The sequence below is a fragment of the Grus americana genome, unplaced genomic scaffold (genome assembly GCF_028858705.1).
Source record: "Grus americana isolate bGruAme1 unplaced genomic scaffold, bGruAme1.mat scaffold_778, whole genome shotgun sequence".
NCBI classification, from domain to species: Eukaryota; Metazoa; Chordata; class Aves; order Gruiformes; family Gruidae; genus Grus; species Grus americana.
Window position 1 is genome coordinate 254,413 of NW_026561988.1, and position 24,629 is coordinate 279,041.

At 52.2% G+C, this 24,629-nt stretch overlaps 1 pseudogene; it reads right to left on the reverse strand.

Annotated features, from left to right (window-relative positions):
• Positions 1-3,388: 3,388 nt before the first annotated feature.
• LOC129201110 (olfactory receptor 14J1-like) overlaps positions 3,389-24,629 on the reverse strand; it is a 32,861-nt pseudogene continuing 11,620 nt past the window's right edge.

Here is a 24,629-nt window from a genome sequence, read left to right on the forward strand (position 1 = left end):
TTTTGTCTGATGAAGCAGAAGGGCCAAGGCCTGACCCCCAGGCCCTGGGAAGGCAGATCCTGTCCTTCACGCCTTGCTCAGGGCTCTTCCTGGGGCAGTGGGATGTGGGGGGTGTCATGCCGAGTGAATGACAACGGGATGGCAGTTCCCAGCCTTACTGGGGGTGTGCAAGGAGGCAACGAGGCCCCCCCAGTGCCTTAGGACAACATGTCTCCTCACAGGCCTTGGTGGCAGAGATGATTGCCAAGGGGACACAGACTTGGGTTCTCTTGGCGACTTCCAGCCTTGCCAGCGCCCTTTGCCATCTCCACCACAGGTTGTCCTACGCTGTCCCACAGCTGCTTCTTTTCCCTGCACACTGTAGACACCCCTCTTACTACCTCACCTTGCTCTCACCCTGGCATTTCCATACATTCACGGACATCTGTCCACCCTCACGCTCTGTTCCTTGAAACACACAGAGATGGACTGATCTCACACTCCTTCGGGATGACTTCTTGTACCACAGCACTACCCTTGGAGTGACAGTTCTTCCTCCTCATGTCCAGTCTCCACCTTCCACGCTGCACTGTGTGGCAGCGTTTCTCTCTCCTGTTGTTTCCTACCTCCAAGGAAAGCTCCACCATCTGAGAAACAACCCTTCAGGCAGGCATCCCAACCCACCAGTCTTCTTGAGGCCTTTCAGCTGACCAGACAGAAGTAGCCTCACCATGATCTCCCAAGGCTGCTAGCCTTTCAGCTTCTCAGATGATAGACACGACCAAGCCGTGTGCCTGCTGCTGTCCCATCATGTTCTCAGGCAGAACAGACCTGACCACCAAGATATAAGCCCCCTTCCTGGACTAAGCCTAGGTCCTTTGGCAGATGGGATCTCACAGACAATGTGCCAACCAGGTGCCTTCTGCTGGCCTGTCATAGATGCTGGCAGATGTGAGCTTTAAAGCACATATCCCAGCCATGGGCCAAGGTCTGGCCTATCAGCTATTTCAGAGTGAAGTGACCTCAGAGTCCCTTTCTCAGCCACATTCCTGCTGCTGGCCTATCACCTCCAGAGGCAGAACTGACCTCACCTCCCCATTTGCTTCCTACTGGATTATGAGGTACTTATACACAATTGACCACATCATACCATACCCAACCATCACCCTCTTTGTGGCCCAGTACCTGAGCAGGTAAAAGTAAGCTGCTTTCATCAAATTTATCCAGTAGATTTCCTACCAACAATTTGAGTGGAGAAATGTTCCTCAGAGGAACTGCTGTATTTCTACTGCTGCATTCTCTATCTCTACTTCGGCCTCTTTGTTTTGTCTTCTTCCTCTGTCGATTCTGTCTCCAAAAGCTCTCCAAGGGAGAGACTCATGGAATCATCAAATAACTCAGGTTGGAAGAGAGCCCTGAAGTTCATCTTGTCTGGCTATCCTGCTCAAGGCAGGGTTAACCTGATGAGGTCGCTCAGAGGCTCTGCCCAGTTTGGCATCATCCACAAAGGAGCTGAAAATGCCCTCTGTCACATTGTACAGGGAGTTAATAAAGACATTCAACAGGGTTGGCCCAATCCGACTACATGGAGACTATGGAGACCATGTCAAAGCCCTTGCTAAGGTCCAGGTACAAAACATGCCCTTCTTGTCCCTACCCATGTGGGTTCGGCAGTCCCTTCCTTCTCCTTCAAGTGCCTGTGAATCCCTGCAGGTGTATTTGGCCCATCACCTTCTGAGGGACTAAGGTGAGGTTGACCAGCCTGTAATTCTCCCAGTCCTCCTCCTTGCCCTTCTTGAAGAAATGTTTGATGTCTGCCTTTTCTGAGGATCCCAGAACCTCTCTGATTGCTCTGACACGTTTGAGGGCACAATCCAGAAAGGGTGACGCGAGCAGACAGGAGTATTTGCAATGAGCCTGTCCAAGGCGGGTGAGAGGAATCTCAAGGGGAAGTTGGGGGTTGTTCCTGCAGTCACAAATAGAAACGTCAAGGCCCTGTGAGATGTCCGCACCTGAGCTGGCCTCATTGACTCCTCATATACACAGGGGTGTTCAGAGCCACGAGTCCTTCCCTTGCAGACACAGAGGCAGTGCATCGCAGCAGTCACAGTGTCTCTCTGGCCTCTTGTTGCCACTCCGGGAGGAGGCTGGGAGGCACCTCAGCCCTGCAGTGTGTCGCCCTGCCCTGCACTCATCTGAGATGCCCCACGGCATGAGGAATGGACACCGGGACTTAGGTCCAAGGAAGCCCATCCCAGTGTTGCATTCAGGTGGTTTCCCAGGGGAAGTTACTCTCCCAGTGAAGTGACCTCAAGACACTGTCTGTCCCTCGAGCCTTCGTGGCACCTCTAAGGGAGAGCTGACGGCATTCATGCTCACTCAGGTTCATCTCCCCACATGCACATGATGTGCATGCTTCTATCTCGTCTGTAAAATGCAGACGTGGACTTCTGACCTAGTCATGCAGTGTCCTCCTTCTGAACAGGAGGGACAAACCACCTCTCTGAGCTGGAGTGAGAAGCCAGTGTTGGGAATGGTGGTTGCAAGGGGCTGGCCTGTGATGATTGCCCTGGGGCACTTTCCTTGGGGTGTCCAGTGACCACAGGCACAGACCAGACCCTGCTCTGCTGGTCCTTCAAGGCTATCCCAGGAGGACTGGCTGTGCGAGGACACTGCTGTGTGCGTTCCCCCACCCTGCACATTCAAACACTTGGTCTGTTCACTGGTGTTTTCCTCACCAGGGCACTTTCTTGTGCTTGTTCTTGACAGCCACTTTGAAGGAAGACCTACGCCTTCAGGCACTGCCTCAGGAGGTCCCCTTGTCTGACGGAAACACTGTTATGGGGGCAAACTCTGTCATAGTAGTGCCCATTGCCTGTCCCTGCCTATGATCACAGGACTGCCACGCAGCAGGACTCTGACCAAGCTGCCAGTGCTCTCAGGCCTTGCACCAAAACAAGAGCTCAGAAAGAGAGTGTGGAAGTGAAAAGAGAGCAGCTCAGGAAAGACCAAGCGCTGGTGCTGCTTGGCAGTGCTCCTGTGCTGGGACTCTTTTCCCCTCCACCTGTGCACACAGGCACTGACCTGCAGCTCCAGAAAGGTCTCTCAGGAAGGATCTCAAACAAACCAGTCACTGCAGGGTCCTTTGATTTCTTTAAATGTACAGACAGTCTTGCTTCTCATTAACACACTCTCTGGATCACACAGGAAAGGTAGATCCTGATGCAGAAGTGGCATGAATAATGACATTGCTTTGTGGACCACATTATCATCAGTAAAACAAAAGAAAAAACCCGAAATCCCCCCCAAAACAAAAGCAAAAAAAACTTCAGAAGACAGGTTGGGGCTGCAATGAGTTATATTATGAGTGATATGGAGATGATGATGAACAGTTTATTGCTTCTGAAAATCATCCCGTCCTCAGTTTCCACACTGCATCCTTGAGCTCCTGGTTCCTCATGGTGTAGATGAGAGGATTCACGGCTGGAGGTACCACTGAGTAAAGAACTGCCATTACCAGATCCAGGGATGGGGAGGACATGGAGGGGGTCTCCAGGCAGGCAAATATGCAAGTGCTGATAAACAGGGAGACCACGGCCAGGTGAGGGAGGCACGTGGAAAAGGCTTTGTGCCGTCCCTGCTCAGAGGGGATCCTCAGCACGGCCCTGAAGATCTGCACATAGGACACCACAATGAAAACAAAACACCCAAAGGCTAAACAGGCACTAACCACAAGAAGCCCAACTTCCCTGAGGTAGGCATCTGAGCAGGAGAGCTTGAGGATCTGGGGGATTTCACAGAAGAACTGGTCCACAGCATTGCCGTGGCAGAGGGGTAGGGAAAATGTATTGGCCGTGTGCAGCAGAGCAGTGAGAAACCCACTGCCCCAGGCAGCTGCTGCCATGTGGGCACAAGCTCTGCTGCCCAGGAGGGTCCCGTAGTGCAGGGGTTTGCAGATGGCAACGTAGCGGTCGTAGGCCATGACGGTGAGGAGAAAATACTCTGCTGAAATCAAAAAGAGAAAGAAAAAGAGCTGTGCAGCACATCCTGAGTAGGAGATGGATCTGTTGTCCCAGAGTGAGCTGGCCATGGCTTTGGGGAGAGTGGTGGAGATGAAGCCCAGGTCTAGAAGGGAGAGGTTGAGGAGGAAGAAGTACATGGGGGTGTGGAGGTGGTGGTCACAGGCTATGGCAGTGATGATGAGGCCGTTTCCCAGGAGGGCAGCCAGGTAGATGCCCAGGAAGAGCCCGAAGTGCAAGAGCTGCAGCTCCCGTGTGTCTGCGAATGCCAGGAGGAGGAACTGGGTGATGGAGCTGTCATTGGACATTTGCTGTCTCTGGGCATTGGGACCTGTCAAAGGAGGAAGAAGTAGTGACAAGTTAGGGTAGACATCTCAGAGAAGTATTTCTTCCAGTTCTCATGGAAACCCCCCAAACCGCCTCTTTCCTTTCAGAAAGACCTTTTGCTGGTCCATTTAGTGAATTCGGGTGGGAGCTGGCTGAGGATCCCCCAAGTGGCACTTCTGCTTGTCGCTGAGAGAAACCTTGTGGGTCCTGTGTGGCAAAGGGACTGTCCCTTTGTGCCGAGGGACAGTCTGTCCGTCAGACCCGGTCTCAGTTACCCTAGGCTGTCACCTCCTTGAGCTGGAGGGCGATTGCACCCAGACCCCCCTGAGAAGAAAATGGACAATGGGGTGAATGCAGTTCCCAAGTGCCCATCTCCAAACTCCTCACATTGTCTCAGCTCAGCCCTCCCCTCCCAGCCAGGGACGCAGGGGGCTCATCACAGGTGCTTGCATACACCCTGCCAGCAGCATTTCCATGGCCTTAGTACTGAGGGGCTGCTACGTAACACACAGACGGAATGGGAAGGCTGTGCCCTTCTGGAAGACAGCCTGCAGCACAGCAGGATGGCCCAGGGAAATAACCAAATGTCCTCAAGATCACCTGTCCGGAACAGTGAGTTGGCTCACTGAGCCCTGCAAGCAGCATTGCCCGGAGCTCCCACCTTAGGTGGGAAGAAAGGCAGCATGAAGAGGAGGGGGGAACTGGAGAAATTCCCCAATGCCCCTGTTGATGGAGGCAGTACGGGGACAAACGGATGAGCACTTGGGAGATTCCCCTCATCAGGGGTCCATCTGCCGAGGAGGTAACTCATGCCGTGGAGCACATGGCCTTCAAGGTGAAGGCTCTGCTGTGTGGCAGAAGAGATCAGGGGCTTGCTCCGGGGAAGGCGTCGGCGCTGTAGCAAATGGCACAGAGGTGCCTGAATCCCCCCCCCTCCCCTGGCATTTCTGGCAGCAGCTTCTTCTCACTCCCTGCCCATATCTCTGCAGCCTGGAGCTGTTCCTGCTGGGATTTGTTTCTCTGTCCCCACATCTCCTCCCTGTCAGTGCTCACAGACCCCATCGCACCCACTGTGTGCTCAGCTCTGCCCTGCAGACCCCTCCTGGAAGCAGGGACATCTCTGTGTGTGCGGGGGCTCAGCAGCAGTTCAGAGAAGTCTGAATTAGAACTAGGGTCTCCGTGCCTTCACCAGAGCAGAAAAATAAATTCCCATCTCCCACTGCCCCCCAGCCAATGAAGAGCGCAAAACTGAAAGCACAGGTTCCTGCACTTTCAGGTACATGTTGCCTTGATGTCCTACTTCAAAAGGACCCTCTGCAAATGCCCTGGCGGGGGATCTGAACCTGTGAGCACCTCTGACCCATGCAACACCCTCTTGACTCCAGAAGGCCTCTGCCCTGCCAGGCATCACCCCTTCCACCCAGAGCTTATCCCCAGGTGCTGTGGGGAGCTCCCCAGGCAGGCTGAGTGCTGACCCTGGCAGGCAGCAGAGTCCCTGCTCCAGCACACAGCCCCTGGGGTGCAGGGACCCTGCTCTGAAGGACAGCCCTGGGCACCCCTGGCTGTACACCTGGCTGCACACCCTTGCAGCCAGCCCCAGGAGAAGGGAAACTTCGTGTGCTGTCCCTCTGATGGTGCTACGCAGAAGCCCTGCTCTGGAGCATGTCCTTCTCCACAGTAAAGAAACCCTGATTGCCATCCTGCCAGATCTTAGCTGCAGCAAGATGTGTGAGCTCTAGGAAGCCCCTCCAGGACATTTGTGTATCGACCTGGAGCCAGACACTTACCGTGTCAAGGCCTGTGTAGATTTCTCCAACAGCGAACTCTCAGCATTAGCCCACTCCACAGTGCCTGTAATATCTCTGCCGTTTCCCCCTCTGCCCTCGCTGCCTGCAGGCAGTGCCCTCAGCCCTGCTGCGCTTTGCAGAGGAGCTGCTCCTGGGCAGAGCTGTCTCTCTGCAGCGCTGCCCGCTTGCCAGGAGCTCCCTCCATCCCAGGAGCCCAGCCCAGCTCAGCAGCAGAGGACCAGCCCAAGGCAGCACTTTCTCTGCCCCCTCTGGGCTCCCTCAGAGAATGTCCCTGGGGCTCTGGGGGAACCTGCTGTGAAACAGGCTGAAGCAATCACTGATGTTCCCTCCCTCCGCTGGGGAAGGACACTTCTTTCCAGTAGAGTCATTTCTCCAAACAGACTGAGTCATGTCCAAGATTCACCTTTTCATGTCCCATCATTAGAGACAGGAAACCAAGACAGCGACCAGGAGGGATCTCCTTTACCTCTGCTGAGGGAAGAGATGCACCCGAGTCATTAGACGCATCTCAGTTGTAGTTTTATAGTCCTGGGGCCGGAGGGGGACTCAGCTCCCTGCCACAAACCCTCAGGATGTCGGATTCCTCTTGCCTCAGTTAAGGTGGGCACAAAACAGGCACCTGCATGTAAGCTGCTTGTCCCAGCTCCCATGGTAATTCATGAAGATAAAGGCCATGAGTGAGCTGCTGAGACACAACACCTGGTTATCTTTGAGATGCCAGAGGTGACCAAGATGTGTGCTGGTAACTGCAAGATCTAATGGAGCACTTCCTAGCGACAGGGCAGCATCTGGGGCCATCACCTTGGAGGCTGGTGGGAAATTTCTTTGGCCAGGTGAAATGACAGCAGATGCCCACGTTTATGACAACTGAAACTGTAACTATACCTTAGCTCCAGGGCATCCTATAGAGGTCTTCAACTGACCAAAAGGAGTGCCTTCCTGAGGAACCTGTCCTTCCTGGAGATCTGCTCCACGTCAGTCACTCTGCCAAAAATGCTGGTGGGTTTCCTGACGGAAGACGGCAGGATCTCCTTCCTTGGCTGTGCTGCCCAGCTCTATTTCCTGGTTTTGCTGGGCAGCATCGAATGCCTTCTCCCGGCTGCCATGGCCTACAACTGCTACATAGCCATCTGAGACCCCCCTGCACTACACCCTCATCATGAGCAGGGGTGTCTGCATCAGACTGCTGGTGGGGTCGTGGGTGGTCGTCATACCAGTGCAAGTAGGACAGACCTACCAGGTGTTCACTTTGCCCTTCTGTGCATCCCGGGACCTTCGCCACTTTTTCTGGGATGTCCCCCCTCTGCTGGAACTGGCCTGTGCAGACACTTTCTGGAACCAAGTGATGCTGTACACCATCATCCTGGTCTTTGCGATCCTTCCCTTCTCCTTCATAGTTATTTCTTACCTTAAAATTATCAGGGCAATTCTGAAAATACCTTCAGTTCTGGGCAGACACAAAGCCTTTTCCACCTACTCTTCACACCTCGCGGTGGTGACGCTCTTCTATGGCTCAGCCACAGTTGTCTACTTAAAGCGACGGTCAAGGGATTCTGTAGACCCTGACAAGTACCTTGCCCTGTTCTACACAATTGTGACCCCCATGTTTAACCCTGTCATCTATAGCCTGAGGAACAAGGAAGTGAGAATTGCCTTGAAGAGACTCCTATGGACAAAGTGATACTACAGAGTATGTAAAATAGCCCCAAATAGTCCCAAATGCCCCACTGGGGTACGTGGTTGTCTGAAAAAAGGCATCCCACATTTGCCCCAAAAAACCCCACATGTCCAGCCTGGCTTCCATCCTCCTCAAGAAGGGGGAAGGTGGCCTGAGGCATTCCTGGTATGTCATGCCCCACCATGATTAATGCAAACAGCTCCTTCAAGCTCTGTCTGACCAATGTAAAGTTAAAGGGAAATAGTCGAATTGTGGTCAGTAGTCAAGGAGGCCCAAAGGTGACACAACCGATGAAGAGATGACTCCCCTCAGGTTTGAGAAATCACTTGCTAGACCCCATGGACTGTCTAGAGTGTCACCGCATGGAATCAACCTAAAAACATTAAAAGACATGAAGGTCATCTTCCCCTGCTATGATGTCTTGCACTGAGTTGTGTAATGTTTCACTAACTTGACAGAAAGAATAAAAAAAAAAGTCACCGGGGGGAAAGTCCAGCACTGGGATAGAGTCCCAGGGACCCGTGGAGTGTCTTTTTGCCATGGTTTAATACCAGTCGGCAACTAAGCACCACACACTTGCTCACTCCCCACCCTGGTGGGAAAGGAGAGACTCGGAAGGGTAAAAGTGAGAAAACTGGGGGGCTGAGATAAAGGCAGTTTATTAGGTAAAGCAAAAGCCGTGCACACAAGCAAAGCAAAACAAGGAATTCCTCCATCACTTCCCATCAGCAGGCAGGTGTTCAGCCATCTCCAGGAAAGCAGGGCTCCATCACGCGCAATGGTTACTTGGGAAGACACACACCATCACTCCCAATGCCCTCTCCTTCCTTCTTTTTCCACCAGCTTTTATGGCTCAACACGATGTCATATGGTATGGAATATCCCTTGGTCAGGTGAGGTCAGCTGTCCCAGCCGTGTCCCCTCCAAACTTCTCGCTGGTGGGATGGTGCAAGAAGCAGAAGAGGCCTTGACATCGTGCAAGCACTGCTCAGCAGTAACTAAACCATCCCTGTGTTATCAACACTGTTTTCAGCACACATCCAAAACACAGCCCCATGCAAGCTACTATGGAGAAAATTAACTCCGTCCCAGCCAAAACCAGCACACGCATTTATGTGCTGAATCTGCTTTGCCAGTCTGAAACTGTCTCTTTAAAAAATGAGCCAGTGGGGGGTTGTAGCCCAAATGCCTATGCAGCATGAAGTGGGTTTCCCCAAATGGAGCAGCTTTGCACAATGTCTGCTCCACGAGGGGAAATATCTCAGCCTGCAATTGCAAATGGCTGATGCTGTGGAGGACAAATGTGTTTCCTGAGACAATATTCGATAAGCAAACAATACAAAAAGATTGGGAAGGTGAATGGGTAGGACAGAAACAGGAAAATTGCCCATCCACTGGAGCTCTGCAGAAGGAGGCTGGAGTGGTGCCCAGCATGAGGTGCTACAGTGGGATCAGCACCTAGACAAGACTTTTGTAGGGAAGGCTTTGCAAAGGAATAGCCTGACCTCACCCACCTGAAAAATAGACCCCGGGCAGCGTATTGAAGTGATGGTGAGATATGTCCCGGGGTAAAAGACCTTTGATGAGAGAAGGCTGGAGAGCTTTGGGTTGCAGAGATTGGAGGTAGTCCTCTGGCAATCTGAGTAGACTAAGCTTTGGAAAGGAGGAAAATAAAGACTCTCTCAAGGACGTTTAAGGAATTAGTGGTCCTGTCACTAATAACACGAACAGCACAGTGCTGTAAGGGAATTCCTTCTTTTTCTTCATTAGGATTAATCAAAGCACTTCAATTTCATTCCCAACATTCATTTCTACTTTACAAAAGAGCCATAAGTTCTCAGCAGTTAGCCTCTGGCATGAAGTTCTTAAAATGCAGTGCTGCTTCCCTCACTGTTACCATTTCAATATTACACTTCTTAGACAGTATTGCCCTTAAATTATCCCTGCTTCATCTCTCTCCTCCCTGTTGTGTGGAGGAGAGGGAGGTGGAAGAGGGGAGCTGTTGCTTATTTAGCCACAGGCGGCCAAGGGACAGACCCCAGCTTATGCAAAAGCACAAAGGAAGACAACATTTCCACGTGGTGTACGCTAACACAACACCGCTACCTGCATTTCCAGTCTCTGATGTCCTAACTGTGCGGCAGGGAGCCTGGAAGCTCTGAGCTCCCTTCATCTGCCCTGCAATTCAGCATGTAAAATGAAACTAACCTCCTCAAAGAGATTCTTCTGGTTCTCTTCAGAACCTACAGCACCACATTTGCCAGGAGACGGGCCAGGACAGGGAAAGTGGACTCGCATTCCTCTGCACAGAAAGCTTAGGTGTTCCTGGGAATCTCGGGAGGCATGGCATACCGATTCCTGGGTTCAAGGAGCCGCTCAAAGTCTTTGTGTCCATTTCCATAACGGTGGATTCAATGCCTGGCACACGTGCAGCCTCTGTACTGGGATGCTGATGTCTATGGAGCAACCTGCTCCGACCTCCGAGCTGGCCCTGCTTGGAACCAAAGGTAGAACTAGAGACCTCCTGAGTACAGGAGCATTCCACCCTGAATCGTCCTATGACCCCCTGCTGCAGAGACCCCCACCTCCAGCTGAATCCTTTCTCCTGGGGCACACTGCAAGGCACAGGCTTATGGAAGGGTTGTTGGGAAAGGGAGCGCTGGGATCTCTGGTCCAGCCTCCCAGCAAAGGGTGGGGTATCGCCAGTCCCACAGTCAGCTTGGCTGGAAACTGAAGACCTCCAAAGATGGAGATCACAGAGAGTTCTGGGTGTCCTGCTGCCATCAGCAGCACCCTCTGTTCACTCTTTCTGAAGGCCCAGTGTGAAGGTCCCAGGAGGAAACTTGTGGCTGTTGCCTCTGCCAGGATTCAGCTGCCTTTGAGTGTCCTGCTCCTCACCTTCAGCAGACTAAAGAGACCCAGTTCCTTCTGCCTCTCCACACGGCTCGTGCTTTAGGCCCCAAATCTCATCACGACAAACTGCCTCTGGACATTCTCCAGTTTCTCCATCCACCTTTCAAAATGGGAAACCCACTGGCTCATATGGCATCCATCATAACTCCCATGCCCTTCTCCTCAGGACACTCCTCAGCCAGGCACGTCATGGTCCTCATGCATGCGGTTTATTCTGCTCCAGATGCAGACCTTGCCTTTCTGTTGGCCAAAGGCACGAGGGTGTGAAGGTCCCTCTGGCCTGAAACTCCCACATGTCAGCATTCGAGATTTGTGGGTCAATGCCTCCAGCAGCATAGCAATATGGGGATTTCTCTCCTGCCAAGTATCAATAATTGTTCCCTATTCCTCTGCCAGGGCAATGCCCTGGACCTGTTCCGACATGAAATCACCCAGATCCTCAGGCTCCCCTGCTCAGATGTCCACCTCAGTGAGGCTGGGTTTATTGTGGTTAGTGTCTGTTTAGCATTTGGTGTTTTGTTTTCATTGTGGTGTCCTATGTGCAGATCTTCAGGGCCGTGCTGAGGATCCCCTCTGAGCAGGGACGGCACAAAGCCTTTTCCACGTGCCTCCCTCACCTGGCCGTGGTCTCCCTGTTTAGCAGCAGTACCGTGTTTGCCCACCTGAAGTCCCCCCAATCTCCTCCCCATCTCTGGATCTGGTGGTAGCTGTTCTGTACTCTGTGGTACCTCCAGTAGTGACACACTATTTACAGCATGAGGAACCGGGAGCTCAAGGATGCCCTTGAGAAAATGATTCCAAGGACATTTTGCTGTAGTGACAGAATTACCACCTCTGTCCACAAATGATTCCCAGTGTATCTGATTCCATTTTTTTTGTTTGTTTGTTGTGAGGTTGGGTTTTTTTGGTTTAGTTTCCTTTGGTTTAAACTATAATTATCATTATTGCTGTTGATATTTTTCATTCATGGTTTTTATGTTTCTTTCTTCACAAATATTTGCATTTACGTCACTGTATCTGAGTCATGTACCAACTTTGCATGTATAAGTGAGCCTGGCTGCCTTTATAAAAGTATGTTCAACACTGCTCAGAGTTAGCGTGACTCGTAGCATCTCGATAATACCGTGGGATCTCTCCGGTGCAGTGCTTTCTGTCCGGGCTCTTTCTCCAAAGAGGCATGAGGAACTGCCCCACTGAAATTCCTCTTCCTCCATGTGTTTGGGAGCAAAAAGCTCAGCGTCTGTTTGTGACCTTTTAGAGACGAGACGTCGGACGGGATTTATGCGTCACCAGTCGGTGTCTGATGACAGGTAAGATGGTGAGTGTAACTGAGGGGTGTGCCCAGGGCTCTCACACAGGTGACATTAAGGACACCCATCGTCTAGGAGAGGAATCTGGAGCTGCCTGGAGGGCGCAGTGGTTCTCCAGGAGCGGCATGTTCCCAGGGTTGAGTGGGTATGGAAGAGGTCGGCAAAGATGGGGTTGAGGCCTAAAGTACAGGACATGTGCAGACCTCCTCGGGGCACTCTCCAGTTCCTCCCCACCTCTCGACAGCAGCAATTCCCACAGAGGGACACACCGGTCCAGATGTCACCACACCACGGCTCACTGCAGGGGGATGAAAACTCAAGATGTCTGGGGTGGCAGAGCTTCTCCTACCACGGCCTCAGATGCAGTTGACCTTGTTCACGCTGAGCACGCACCACTGGCTGGTATGGTGTCCCTTGTAGTGCCTACAGCACAGAGGACCCAAATCCTTGCCTGCTAGCCAAATCATTGTATTCCCTTCCCTGCATGCAGTAGTCATGCCACTCTCCTCGAGCTGCCTTTCCCTCTGGACACCTATCAGACAACTTAATGCAATTTCTGGTGCAATGATTGTGAGGCTTTTGGGGAGTCAGCAGTCCTAGGATGAAAGCAAGCACACCTTCAAAATTCACCAGGATTCACACGATTTTGAAGGCTTTTGGAAGATGCGGGTATGAACATGTATCACAGTTTCTGCAGGGGCTATGGGAAAGCCCATACGTACAGTAGTGATGTCTCCAGGAGCTGATCTTAAACTCTCCATCTATCCAGGAGCTGGCCCTGGGATTCCCTCATCCCTCCAGTTACCCCATGGAGAAACACACACACACAGACTAACACACACACACACACACAGAGACATGTATTTGCTAGCGGGGGCGGGGGGGGGGCTACAGGGGGTGGCTTCTGCGAGAAGCTGCTAGAAGCTTCCCCTGTGTCCGATAGAGCTGATGCCAGCCGGCTCCAAGACGGACCCAATGCTGGCCAAGGCCAAGCCTATCAGCAACTGTGGCAGTGCCCCTGTGATAACATATTTAAGAAGGAAGAAAAAGAGAGCGACTGAGACAATTTGAGAGGAACAACTCTGTAGACACCAAGGTCAGTGCAGAAGGAGGGGGAGGAGGTGCTCCAGGCGCCAGAGCAGATTCCTTTGCAGCCCATGGAGGTTGATGGTGGAGCAGATATCCACCTGCAGCCCACGGACGACCCCACGCCGGAGCAGGTGGAGACACCTGAAGGAGGCTGTGACCCTGTGGGAAGCCAGCGCTGGAGCAGGCTCCTGGCAGGACCTGTGGACCCATGAAGAGAGGAGCCAACGCTGGAGCGGTTATTCTGTCAGGACTTGTGACTCCGCTGGGGGACCCATGCTGGAGCAGTCTGTTCCTGAAGGATTGTACCTCGTGGAAGGGACCCACGCTGGAGCAGGTCATGAAGAAATGTAGCCTGTGGGAAGGACTCAAGCTGGAGAAGTTCACCGAGGACTGTCTCCTAGGAGAAGGACCTCACGCTGGAGCAGGGGAAGCATGAGGAGTCCTCCGTGAGGAGGAAGGAGGGGCAGAGACAATGTGTGATGAACTGACCACAACCTCCATTCTCCGTCCCCCCGTTCTGCTGAGGGGGAGGAGGTAGAGAAATCGGGAGCAAAGTTGAGCCCGGCAAGAAGGGAGGTGTGGGGGAAAGGTGTTTTGAGATTTGGTTTTATTTCTTATTACTCTGTTTCACTTGGTAATAAATTGGATTATTTTTTTCTAAGTTGCGTCTGTTTTGCCCGTGATGGTAAATGGTGAACGATCTCTCCCTGTCCTTATCTCAACCCACAAGCCTTTTGTTATCTTTTCTCTCCCCTGTGCAGTTGAGGAGGGGGAGTGATAGAGAGGCTTTGGTGGGAACTCAGCATCCAGCTGGGGTCAACCCACCACAACGGCTCTCTCCATCGCCAAATCACAGAACCATTGAGGCTGGAAGGCAGCCAGCTTCCACCTTCTCTGGGCTTCCTCTTCATGCTTGATTTTTGTCAGGGGCTCCTTTCTCACCCAGTCCAGCCTCCTGCAATGTTGCTTGACTTCCTGCATGTCTGGGTGTACTGTTATGAAGCTTGAAGAGGAGATCCTTGTCTAGCAAACAGCTCTTCCCTCTTCTCTGCAGGACCCTAAACCATGGGATTCTTCCAAGCAGGTTCCTCAGCACGCCAAAGCTGTCTCTCCTCAAGTCCTGCTCTTTGCCTTGTTCCCTTCCCTCAGGAAACTCAGCTCTACTTTCTGACCCCAGATATTCCATCCCTGACCAGCTCTTCCTTGTTTCGACGGATGACGTCCTGAAGGACAGCCCCCCTCACTGGCCTCTCAGTCACCCTTGTCGGGAAGGCGTTGTCAGTGAACTCCAGAAACCTCCTGGATGGCTTTCACCTTGCTGTTTTGCCCGTTCAGTCAATACTGGGATACTGCAGGTCTGTCATGAGGACCAGGGCCTGCAAACATGAGGCTTCTTCCAGGTGTCTGAAGAAGGCCTCATCTACTTCCTCTGCCTCATCAGGAGGTCCACAGCAGACATTCACCAACCACAGTGTTGCATTAGGGGCATTGCTGCGTCACGGGGCTGCATTAGGAGGAACATGGGCCCCTCAACCAACCTGCCTTATCATCCCCCTCAACTCACATTGGTGTGGCCTACACACATGGGTGTGTCCCAGGGTGTGGCTTTTGGAGAAGCAGGGAGGAAGTGGAGAGTGTCAAGTGGAGGTCTGCCAAGGTGAGGCTTGGGACCTAGTGCACATGACCTGTGTGGGGTTGTCAAGGGACTGGGCGTTCTTTGGCCCAGCAGTGTGGAGGCTCCAGGCAGTACAGGAGTGGCCTGAGAGTGCTTGAAGAGTTGCTTCAGAGATGATAGAGCTTCCCTTTGTAGTGAGATAGAGCATGAGAAAGAAGTAATGCCACAAAGTGCAGCTGAGGAGGCCTAGACTGGACATGATGAAATGTACTCAAAGGGCAGTGCCATGGTGTATGAAGTCACCCAGAGGGAAACTGGATCAGCCCAAGGCTTTGTGTTTCAAGGAACAGCCAGGGAGGGTGGAGAGATATCAGTAAAGGAAGGGAGATGCTGAGGTGAGAGCAAGGTGTGGTAGCAGGGTGGATGTCTACAGCCTGCAGAGAAAGAGGCAGCAGGCACCTCCGTGTCTGGCAAGATCATGGAGCAGATCCTCCTGGATGGATGCCCCATCCCTGGAAGTGTTTAAGACCAGGTTGGATGAGGCTTTGGGCAACGTGGTCTAGTGGAGGGTGTCCCTGCCCGCAGCAGGGCGGGTTGTAACTAGATGATCTTTGAGCTCCCTCCCAACCCAAACCATTCTATGATGATTCGAGGAGGAGGAGGAGGTACAGGTGTGAGACACCATAGGACGATGGCCTGCAGTGGAGAGGATAGAGGGATGACGAAAGTCTGAAAAGCCCCCAACAGAGATGAGCTCTTTCTCCCCTTGGCAATGGCTGTTGTCTCTGCCACTGGTGCCTATGAGGGAGCACCTTATCCTTACAGCACTAGAGTCTCATGGCCTCCCCTTCCCCACCCGGGAGACTGGGAGGTGTTGGACCGTGGTCCTGCCCTTGACATTGCCCATCCTCACATCACACTGCCCCAGGAAGAGCCCTGAGCAATGTGTGAGGGACAGGATCTCCCTTCCCAGGGGCTGGGGGTCACAGCTTGTCCCTTTGACTTGATACAAGACATCCAGGATTACTCAGAATCTGTTCCACCTTTACATTGCCTTTATCTACCTGTCATCTCTGCCTCCAGCTTTCTGCTCTAACCAGCCCCTGGGGAGGCTTTGTCAGTAATGGTCCTCAGTGGGACCTGTTAACACTCCAAGAAACTTTGGAGTTTGCATCTGACTTGGACTTCTTCAAAGGTTTCTTCAATTTCCTCTCAGTGTCTGAGGTTCAGGGACCAATCCCACCAGAGGGGTCATTAAAATGCCTTGGGCTGGTCCTCTGCTGCTGATCTGAGCTGGGCTCCTGGGATGGAGGGAGCTCATGGCAAGCGGGCAGCGCTGCAGAGAGACAGCTCTGCCCAGGAGCAGCTCCTCTGCAAAGCGCAGCAGGGCTGAGGGCACTGCCTGCAGGCAGCGAGGGGAAGAGAATGGCCAACGGCAGATGGGCCTGGGAGGATGCTGAGAGCTCAAAAGAGGAGAAATCTTCACGGCCCTTGACACAGTAAGTCTCTGGCTGCAGAGAAATGCAGCTGCAGTTCATGGAGGGATCTCCTAAAGCTGGCATAACCCACAGCCTATGGGATCTCTCTCTTCTACAGAGCAGGAGGACGTGCTCCAGAGCAGGGTTTTCCTGCTGCACCATCAGAGGGACAGGGCATGAGAGGGACAGGGACGGCTGCAGGGTGTGAAGGTGGGTGTACAGCCCAGGGGTGCCCAGGACTGTTCTTCAGAGCAGGGTCTCTATGCCCCAGGGGTCTCATGTGCCATGACAGGGACTCTGCCACCTGCCAGGGTCAGCACTCAGCCTGACCAGGGAGCTCCCCACGGCGTTACACACCATGGAGAAGGAGTGGGTGGAAGAAGTGACCCCCAACAGGGTAGGAGCCTTCTGATATTGATTGAGAGGGTGCTGTGTAGGCAGGGCTGGTTAGTGCTCCAGATCACCACGAGGAAAATGGCGGAGGCAGCATTTCAAGAGGAAGGTCAAGGCAGGGACTACCTTCTCAGCTTTCTTCTAAGGGAAAGGGGAGAGGAGCTGTCAAGTTTGAAGAAGTCACCGAGACTCCTGAACCCTTACACTGAGGGATCAACACAGCTGCCAGAAGCCTCCTAAGTGCCTTCACCCACTCCTCTACCAGCAGACAGCACCACCATCACCTTTGCTTGCAGCATCAGTGCTTCTCTGACCTACTCCTGCGGAGCTGCTAACAGGGAGATGCCCTGGGCAGAGCCCTGCTGCCAGGAGGTGTCTTCAGGGCAGAGCTGAGCACAGAGCAGGTGGGATGGGGTCTGTGAGCACTGACAGGGAGGAGACTTGGAGACAGAGAAACGGCTCCCAGTAGGGACAACTCCAGGGAGCAGAGAGCCAGGCCACCCCTCGGCATCACTCTCTGCTCAGCTGCTTAGAGAAAGAGAGAAGAGTTTTGAGGAATGGACTTTGAAACTGAATTCTTCCGAGCTCAGAAACATCCAGTTTCTTCTTCAAGTATATAGTGCGTGAGATCACCTCTGATGAATAAAAGCGTAATAACCACAGGGAAACTGTGTGGTGAGCAGCAGATCACTCATAGACAGACCAGCTCTCCTGACTCTGCATTAGGGATCAGGGAGCCCTTTTGTCCCTCAGGGCTCACCAGTGTCCAGGCTGAGAGCAAGGTGAAAGATGAGGATTTCTGCCCCTTCAGAGAAAGTGCCCTCACTCAGCAGCACAAACCTGAGCTCATAAAGAGGATTTAAATAAAGATCCCTCCCAAAAAAGAGAAGTAATTTTGAGGGGATTTTTTGAGAAACAGCATAGGACAGGCTCAAAGAAGTCTGCCCTGACTTGTCAATGTCGTCTTTCAACAGTTCCCCAAGCCCAGAGTGAACAAATGTCCAACAGCAGCTCCATCACCCAGTTCCTCCTCCTGGCATTCGCAGACACACAGGAGCTGCAGCTCTTGCACTTCTGGCTCTTCCTGGGCATCTACCTGGTTGCCCTCCTGGGAAACGGCCTCATCATCACTGCCATAGCCTGTGACCACCGCCTCCACACCCCCATGTACTTCTTCCTCCTCAACCTCTCCCTCCTTGACTTGGGCTGCATCTCCACCACTCTCCCCAAAGCCATGGCCAATTCCCTCTGGGACTCCAGGGTCATTTCCTACCGAGGATGTGCTGCACAGGTCTTCCTGTTTGTCTTCTTGCTTGGAGCAGAGTATTGTCTTCTCACTGTCATGGCCTACGACCGCTACATTGCCATCTGCAAACCCCTGCACTACGGGACCCTCCTGGGCAGCAGAGCTTGTGCCCACATGGCAGCAGCTGCCTGGGGCAGTGGGTTTCTCACTGCTCTGCTGCACACGGCCAATACTTCTTCCCTACCCCTCTGCCACGGCAATGCTGTGGACCAGTTCTTCTGTGAAATCCCCCAGATCCTCAAGCTCTCCTGCTCAGATGCCTACCTCAGGGAAGCTGGGCTAATTGTGGTTAGTGCCTGTTTAGCCTTTGGGTGTTTTGTTTTCATTGTGGTGTCCTATGTGCAGATCTTCAGGGCCGTGCTGAGGATCCCCTCTGAGCAGGGACGGCACAAAGCCTTTTCCACGTGCCTCCCTCACCTGGCCGTGGTCTCCCTGTTTATTAGCACTGCCATGTTTGCTGACCTGAAGCCCCCCTCTGTCTCCTCCCCATCTCTGGACCTGGTGGTGGCTGTTCTGTACTCAGTGGTACCTCCAGCCATGAACCCCCTCATCTACAGCATGAGGAACCAGGAGCTCAAGGATGCAGTGTGGAAACTGAGAACTGGATGGTATTCGGCAGCAATAAACTGCCCATCTTCTGCTGCATAACAGCTATTAATTAACTCATTACAGGCCCAGCGTGTCATCTGTAATTTATATTGTTGATGATGGTGTTTTACTCGCAGTGATGTTGTCGTCCCCTCTCTAATTCAGTCTCTGCTTTTCTTTTCTGACCGAGTGGCTGTGTAAATGAGGAGCCATGCTCTCTGTGTGTTTAAGTAAAATAAAGGGCCTTGCAGCAAGGTTGGGTTTTTTTCTGAGATCCTTCCTCCAAGAGCTTTATTGATGTGCAGGGACAGTTCCTGTGTGCAGAGGTGGCAGGGAAGAGAGTCCTGGCATGGCAGCACTGCCAGGAAGCACTTGATCTCCCAGAGCTGTTCTCTTTTCACTTCCACAATCTCTTTCTGATCCCTTGGTGTGTTGGGTTTGCGTGGCAAGGTTTTGGTAGCGGGGGGGCTACAGGGGTGGCTTCTGTGAGAAGCTGCCAGAAGCTTCCCCTGTGTCTGACAGAGCCAATGCCAGCTGGCTCTAAGATAAAACCGCCCCTGGCCAAGGCCGAGCCAATCAGCGCCTCTGTGATAACATATTTAAGAAGAAGAAAAACACTTAGAGAGAGAGAGAGCTTTTGCAGCCGGAGAGAGGAGTGAGAAGATGTAAGAAACTCTGCAGACACCTAGGTCAGTGCAGAAGGAGGGGCAGGAGGTGCTCCAGGCGCCGGAGCAGAGATCCCCCTGCAGCCCGTGGTGAAGGCCATGGTGAGGCAGGCTGTCCCCCTGCAGCCCATGGAGGAAGGATAAGGGGGTGTAGAGATTCCACCTGCAGCCCATGGAGGAAGGATGAGGGGGTGCAGAGATTCCACCTGCAGCCCGTGGAGGACCCCACGCCGGAGCAGGTGGAGGCACCTGAAGGAGGCTGCGGCCCGTGGGAAGCCCACGTTGGAGCAAGCTCCTGGCAGGACCGGTGGACCCGTCAAGAGGGGAGCCCATGCCAGGGCAGGTTTGCTGGCAGGACTTGTGACCCCGTGGGGGACCCACGCTGGAGCAGTTTGCTCCTGAAGGTCTGCACCCCGTGAGAGGGACTCCATGCTGGAGCAGGGGAACGATGAGAGGAGTCCTTCCCCTGAGGATGAAGAAGCGGCAGAAACACCGTGAGATGAACTGACCGTAACCCCCATTCCCTGTCCCCCTGTGCCGCTGAGGGGGAGGGAAGGTTGAAGGCGGGAGTGAAGTTGAGCCCAGGAAGATGGGAGGGGTGGGGGGAGGTGTTTTAAGAGTGGATTTTATTTCTCATTCCTCTACTCTGTTTTGCCTAGTAATAAATTAGATGAATTCCCTCTCTAAGTTCAGTCTGTTTTGCTCGTGACGGTAATTAGTGAGTGATCTCTCCCTGTCCTTATCTCGACCTACAAGCATTTCGTTATGCCTTTTCTCCCCTGTCTAGTGAAGGAGGAGAGTGAGAGAGCGGCTCTGGTGGGCACCTGGCCTCCAGCCAGGGTCGACCCACCACACTTGGCTTTGGTGTAAGGCCTGATTGCCCTGCAGCTTGGTCACAGTCCTGCTGCGTGGTCGTGCTGTGACCGCAGGCAGGGACAGGCAACGGGCACTTCTGTGACAGAGCTGGCCTCTGTAGGAGTGGTTCCATCATGAAAGGGGATCTCCTCAGGGCAGTGCATGAAGCCTTAAGCCTTCCTCCAAAGTCACTCTCAGGAACATGCCTGTGCTGGTTTTGGCTGGGATAGAGTTCATTTTCTTCAGAGTAGCTAGGATGGGGCTGTGTTTTGGATTTGTGCTGAAGACAGTCTTGATAATACAGAGATGGATTTGTTATTGCTGAGCAGGGCTTACATGGAGTAAAGGACTTTCCTGATCCTGACACCACCCCACCAGCGAGGAGGCTGGGGGTGAACAACAAGTTGGGAGGGGACATGGCTGGGACAGCTGACCCCACCTGACCAAACGGATACTCCATACCATATGACATCGTGCTTAACGTTATAAAGCTGGGGAAGAAGAAGGAAGATGGGGATATTTGGAGTTACAGCATTTGTCTTCCCAAGTAACCATTACATGTGATGGAGCCCTGCTTTCCTGGAGACAGTCGAACACCTGCCTGCTGATGGGAAGTGGTGAATTAATTCCTTGTTTTACTTTGTTTGTTTGCGCAGCTTTTGTGTTAGCTATTGAAATGCCTTTACCTCAACCCACCACTTTTCTCACTTCTACCCTTCCGAGTCTTTCCCCCATCCCACTGGAGCAGGGAGTGAGCAAGCCGCTGGTGGTGCTTAGTTGGCGGTTGGGGTTAAACCACAACACTCCTGTGATCACTGTCAGTGTTTTCTTACAAGGAACAAAATTCAAGTCATCATTTCTACCACCCCCAAAAGAGGCTCTTCACATGTGAAATCATTGTTGCAGTTTTAGATAAAGGTAAGGACATGCAGAAGGTCTAATCACCGCTACCAGGTGGGAGCTTCCTGCACGCTTCTCATTACAATGAAATTAATTCTGCATCCCAGGGATAAGCTTGGCAGAACATGGCCTGAAGGCCAAGCTGTACATAGAGCATAGTAGAGGCCTGGGTCTGCTCAGGTTTTCTGTGACACTGATCACTAACTCCTGGATGTACCGTGGTCTGTACCATTTACCAGTACTCCTCTCTGCTCACGTCACCCTTTCTGGATTGTGCCCTCAAACGTGTCAGAGCAATCAGAGAGGTTTTGGGATCCTCAGAAAGGGCAGACATCAAACATTTCTTCAAGAAGGGCAAGGAGGAGGACTGGGAGAATTACAGGCTGGTCAACCTCACCTTAGTCCCTGAGAAGGTGATGGGCCAAATACACCTGCAGGGATTTACAGGCACTTGAAAGAGAAGGAAGGGACTGCCGAACCCACATGGGTAGGGACAAGAAGGGCATGTTTCGTACCTAGACCTTAGCAAGGGCTTTGACATGGTCTCCATAGTCTCCATGTAGTCGGATTGGGCCAACCCTGTTGAATGTCTTTATTAACTCCCTGTACAATGTGACAGAGGGCATTTTCAGCTCCTTTGTGGATGATGCCAAACTGGGCAGAGCCTCTGAGCGACCTCATCAGGTTAACCCTGCCTTGAGCAGGATAGCCGGACAAGAGGAACTTCAGGGCTCTCTTCCAACCTGAGTTATTTGATGATTCCATGAGTCTCTCCCTTGGAGAGCTTTTGGAGACAGAATCGACAGAGGAAGAAGACAAAACAAAGAGGCAGCAGTAGAGATATAAAATGCAGCGGTAGAAATACAGCAGTTCCTCTGAGGAACATTTCTCCACTCAAATTGTTGGTAGGAAATCTACTGGATAAATTTGATGAAAGCAGCTTACTTTTACCTGCTCAGGTACTGGGCCACAAAGAGGGTGATGGTTGGGCATGGTATGATGTGGTCAATTGTGTATAAGTACCTCATAATCCAGTAGGAAGCAAATGGGGAGGTGAGGTCAGTTCTGCCTCTGGAGGTGATAGGCCAGCAGCAGGAATGTGGCTGAGAAAGGGACTCTGAGGTCACTTCACTCTGAAATAGCTGATAGGCCAGACCTTGGCCCATGGCTGGGATATGTGCTTTAAAGCTCACATCTGACAGCATCTCTGACAGGCCAGCAGAAGGCACCTGGTTGGCACGTTGTCTGTGAGATCCCATCTGCCAAAGGACCTAGGCTTAGTCCAGGAAGGGGGCTTATATCTTGGTGGTCATGTCTGTTCTGCCTGAGAACATGATGGGACAGCAGCAGGCACACGGCTTGGTCGTGTCTATCTGAGAAGCTGAAAGGCTAGCAGCCTTGGGAGATCATGGTGAGGTTACTTCTGCCTGGTCAGGTGAAAGGCCTCAAGAAGACTGGTGGGTTGGGATGCCTGCCTGAAGGGTTGTTTCTCAGATGGTGGAGCTTTCCTTGGAGGTAGGAAACAACAGGAGAGAGAAACGCTGCCACACAGTGCAGCGTGGAAGGTGGAGACTGGACATGAGGAGGAAGAACTGTCACTCCAAGGGTAATGCTGTGGTACAAGAGGTCATCCAGAAGGAGTATGAGATCAGTCCATCTCTTTGTGTTTCAAGGAACAGAGCGTGAGGGTGGACAGATGTCCGTGAATGTATGGACCTGCCAGGGTGAGAGCAAGGTGAGGTAGTAAGAGGGGTGTCTACGGTGTGGAGGGAAAAGAAGCAGCTGTGGGACAGCGTAGGACAACGTGTGGTGGAGATGGCAAAGGGCGCTGGCAAGGCTGGAAGTCGCCAAGAGAACCCAAGTCCGTGTCCCCTTGGCAATCATCTCTGCCACCAAGGCCTGTGAGGAGACATGTTGTCCTAAGGCACTGGGGGGGCCTCGTTGCCTCCTTGCACACCCCCAGTAAGGCTGGGAACTGCCATCCCGTTGTCCTTCACTCAGCACGACACCCCCCACATCCCACTGCCCCAGGAAGAGCCCTGAGCAAGGCGTGAAGGACAGGATCTGCCTTCCCAGGGGCTGGGGCTCAGGCCTTGGCCCTTCTGCTTCATCAAACAAAAGCAGGGCTTCCTCTGCATCTCAGCTGCCTGCACATTACCTTTGCCTACCTGCAATCATGGCCTCCAATTATCCCTTCTAACGAGTCCTCGGGGAGCCTTTGCTGGTCATGGTGCTCAGTGGGACTCAATGCTTCAAGGTACTTTGGGTTTTTTCTTTTTACATTGAGTCTTTGAGAGGTTTGTGCAATCTCCTCCAAATACACCATGGGACTCTTTAAAATAAATTAAGCCCTAACGAGCCATCTCTCTCCCTGTCATTTTCTTCAAGTCTTCAAGAGTTGTACAGATAATTGGAGCTGTTTCCTAGTGTAGTTGTGGAGAAAGATTTCAAAGAACTTCTAACAAAGAGGAGGTTTTATTTCCAAGGGTGTATTTTACTACTTTTCAGTTTAGAGAAGAGGTGATGGCAGCATTCCCCAGTAGATCTTGCTCCAGGGTCTCTCCTAAGGACGCCTGGACAGGAGGAATTGCACTCCCTTGAGGTCTGACACAGTATGGACAGCCTTCACCTCAGCTCCCCAGCCCCACCATTTCTCTCATTGGCCACCAGGGACTTTTCCTTACATCAGACTTCTCCACTGAATTCTGCAGCTGGATGTTACAGCTCCTTTGTACCAACCCGCACTTGCTTTCCTTAGAGAAATGGCTGCACACAGGCACAGATTTTTTTTGCCTATTTGCAAGCAAAGAAAAGTCAAGCACGATAAAGTTTCATCGTGCAATAAAACACACTCTGCACCATATGCTTACTACAAGCTGCCTCTAATGACGTTGCCTTTCTACAAGGGATAATCTTATGAGAAATGTTTTAGACAGGTAGGTAGGTAGGTCAGTAGATATATAGATATATAGATATAAACATAACTAAAGAGTTGGCTAAAGAGACAATTAGACTACTTAATGACAGGGCAAGCTTTTAACTCCCTGATGTCAAAGCAGCAGCTTGGGGTGGGTGACAGGAATGTGAGTGAACAAAGAGCAGGGAGAGGAGAAAACTGGAGCACAATGGAAAGGGCCTTTGTCTAGACAGTCTGCTGAAAAGATGACTTTAGAAAGGGTCATTGTATAATAGACAATAGTTAGATGATGAAATAAGGAAGGTTCAGCACAGAGATAAGGAAAATCTTTTTCTCCATGAGGACATCCAAGCATTGGAACAGGTTTCACACAGACGTTGTGCAGTCTCTGCCCTTGGGTGTTTTCCAGCCCCCAAGGGATAAAGCCTCGAGCAATGTGGCCTGACTCCACATCTGATTCTGCTGCGAGCAGAAGGCCAGAACAGACACCTCCTGAAATCCCATTTAAGAAAATCAAAACCAAAAAGATGCAGCGGTTTCTTGTCCTCAAGGTCTGCATTTGATGACAGCAGGGAATGTTCTCAGGTTCCCTGTGACCATGGAAGTAAGTCAGGTCCTTAGTTTAGTCAGAGCAGCTGCAGCTCTCATGCCTTGCTCCAGGCACTGCTGCTCAGGTGCAGGCCTGCTTGACAGGTATCCCCAAACTGTCCTGACCATTTCCTTTGCTTCACCATTCATTCCCTTGTCACTCCCTTCCCACCTCTCCAGTCCTACTCCTTATCCCCTCCC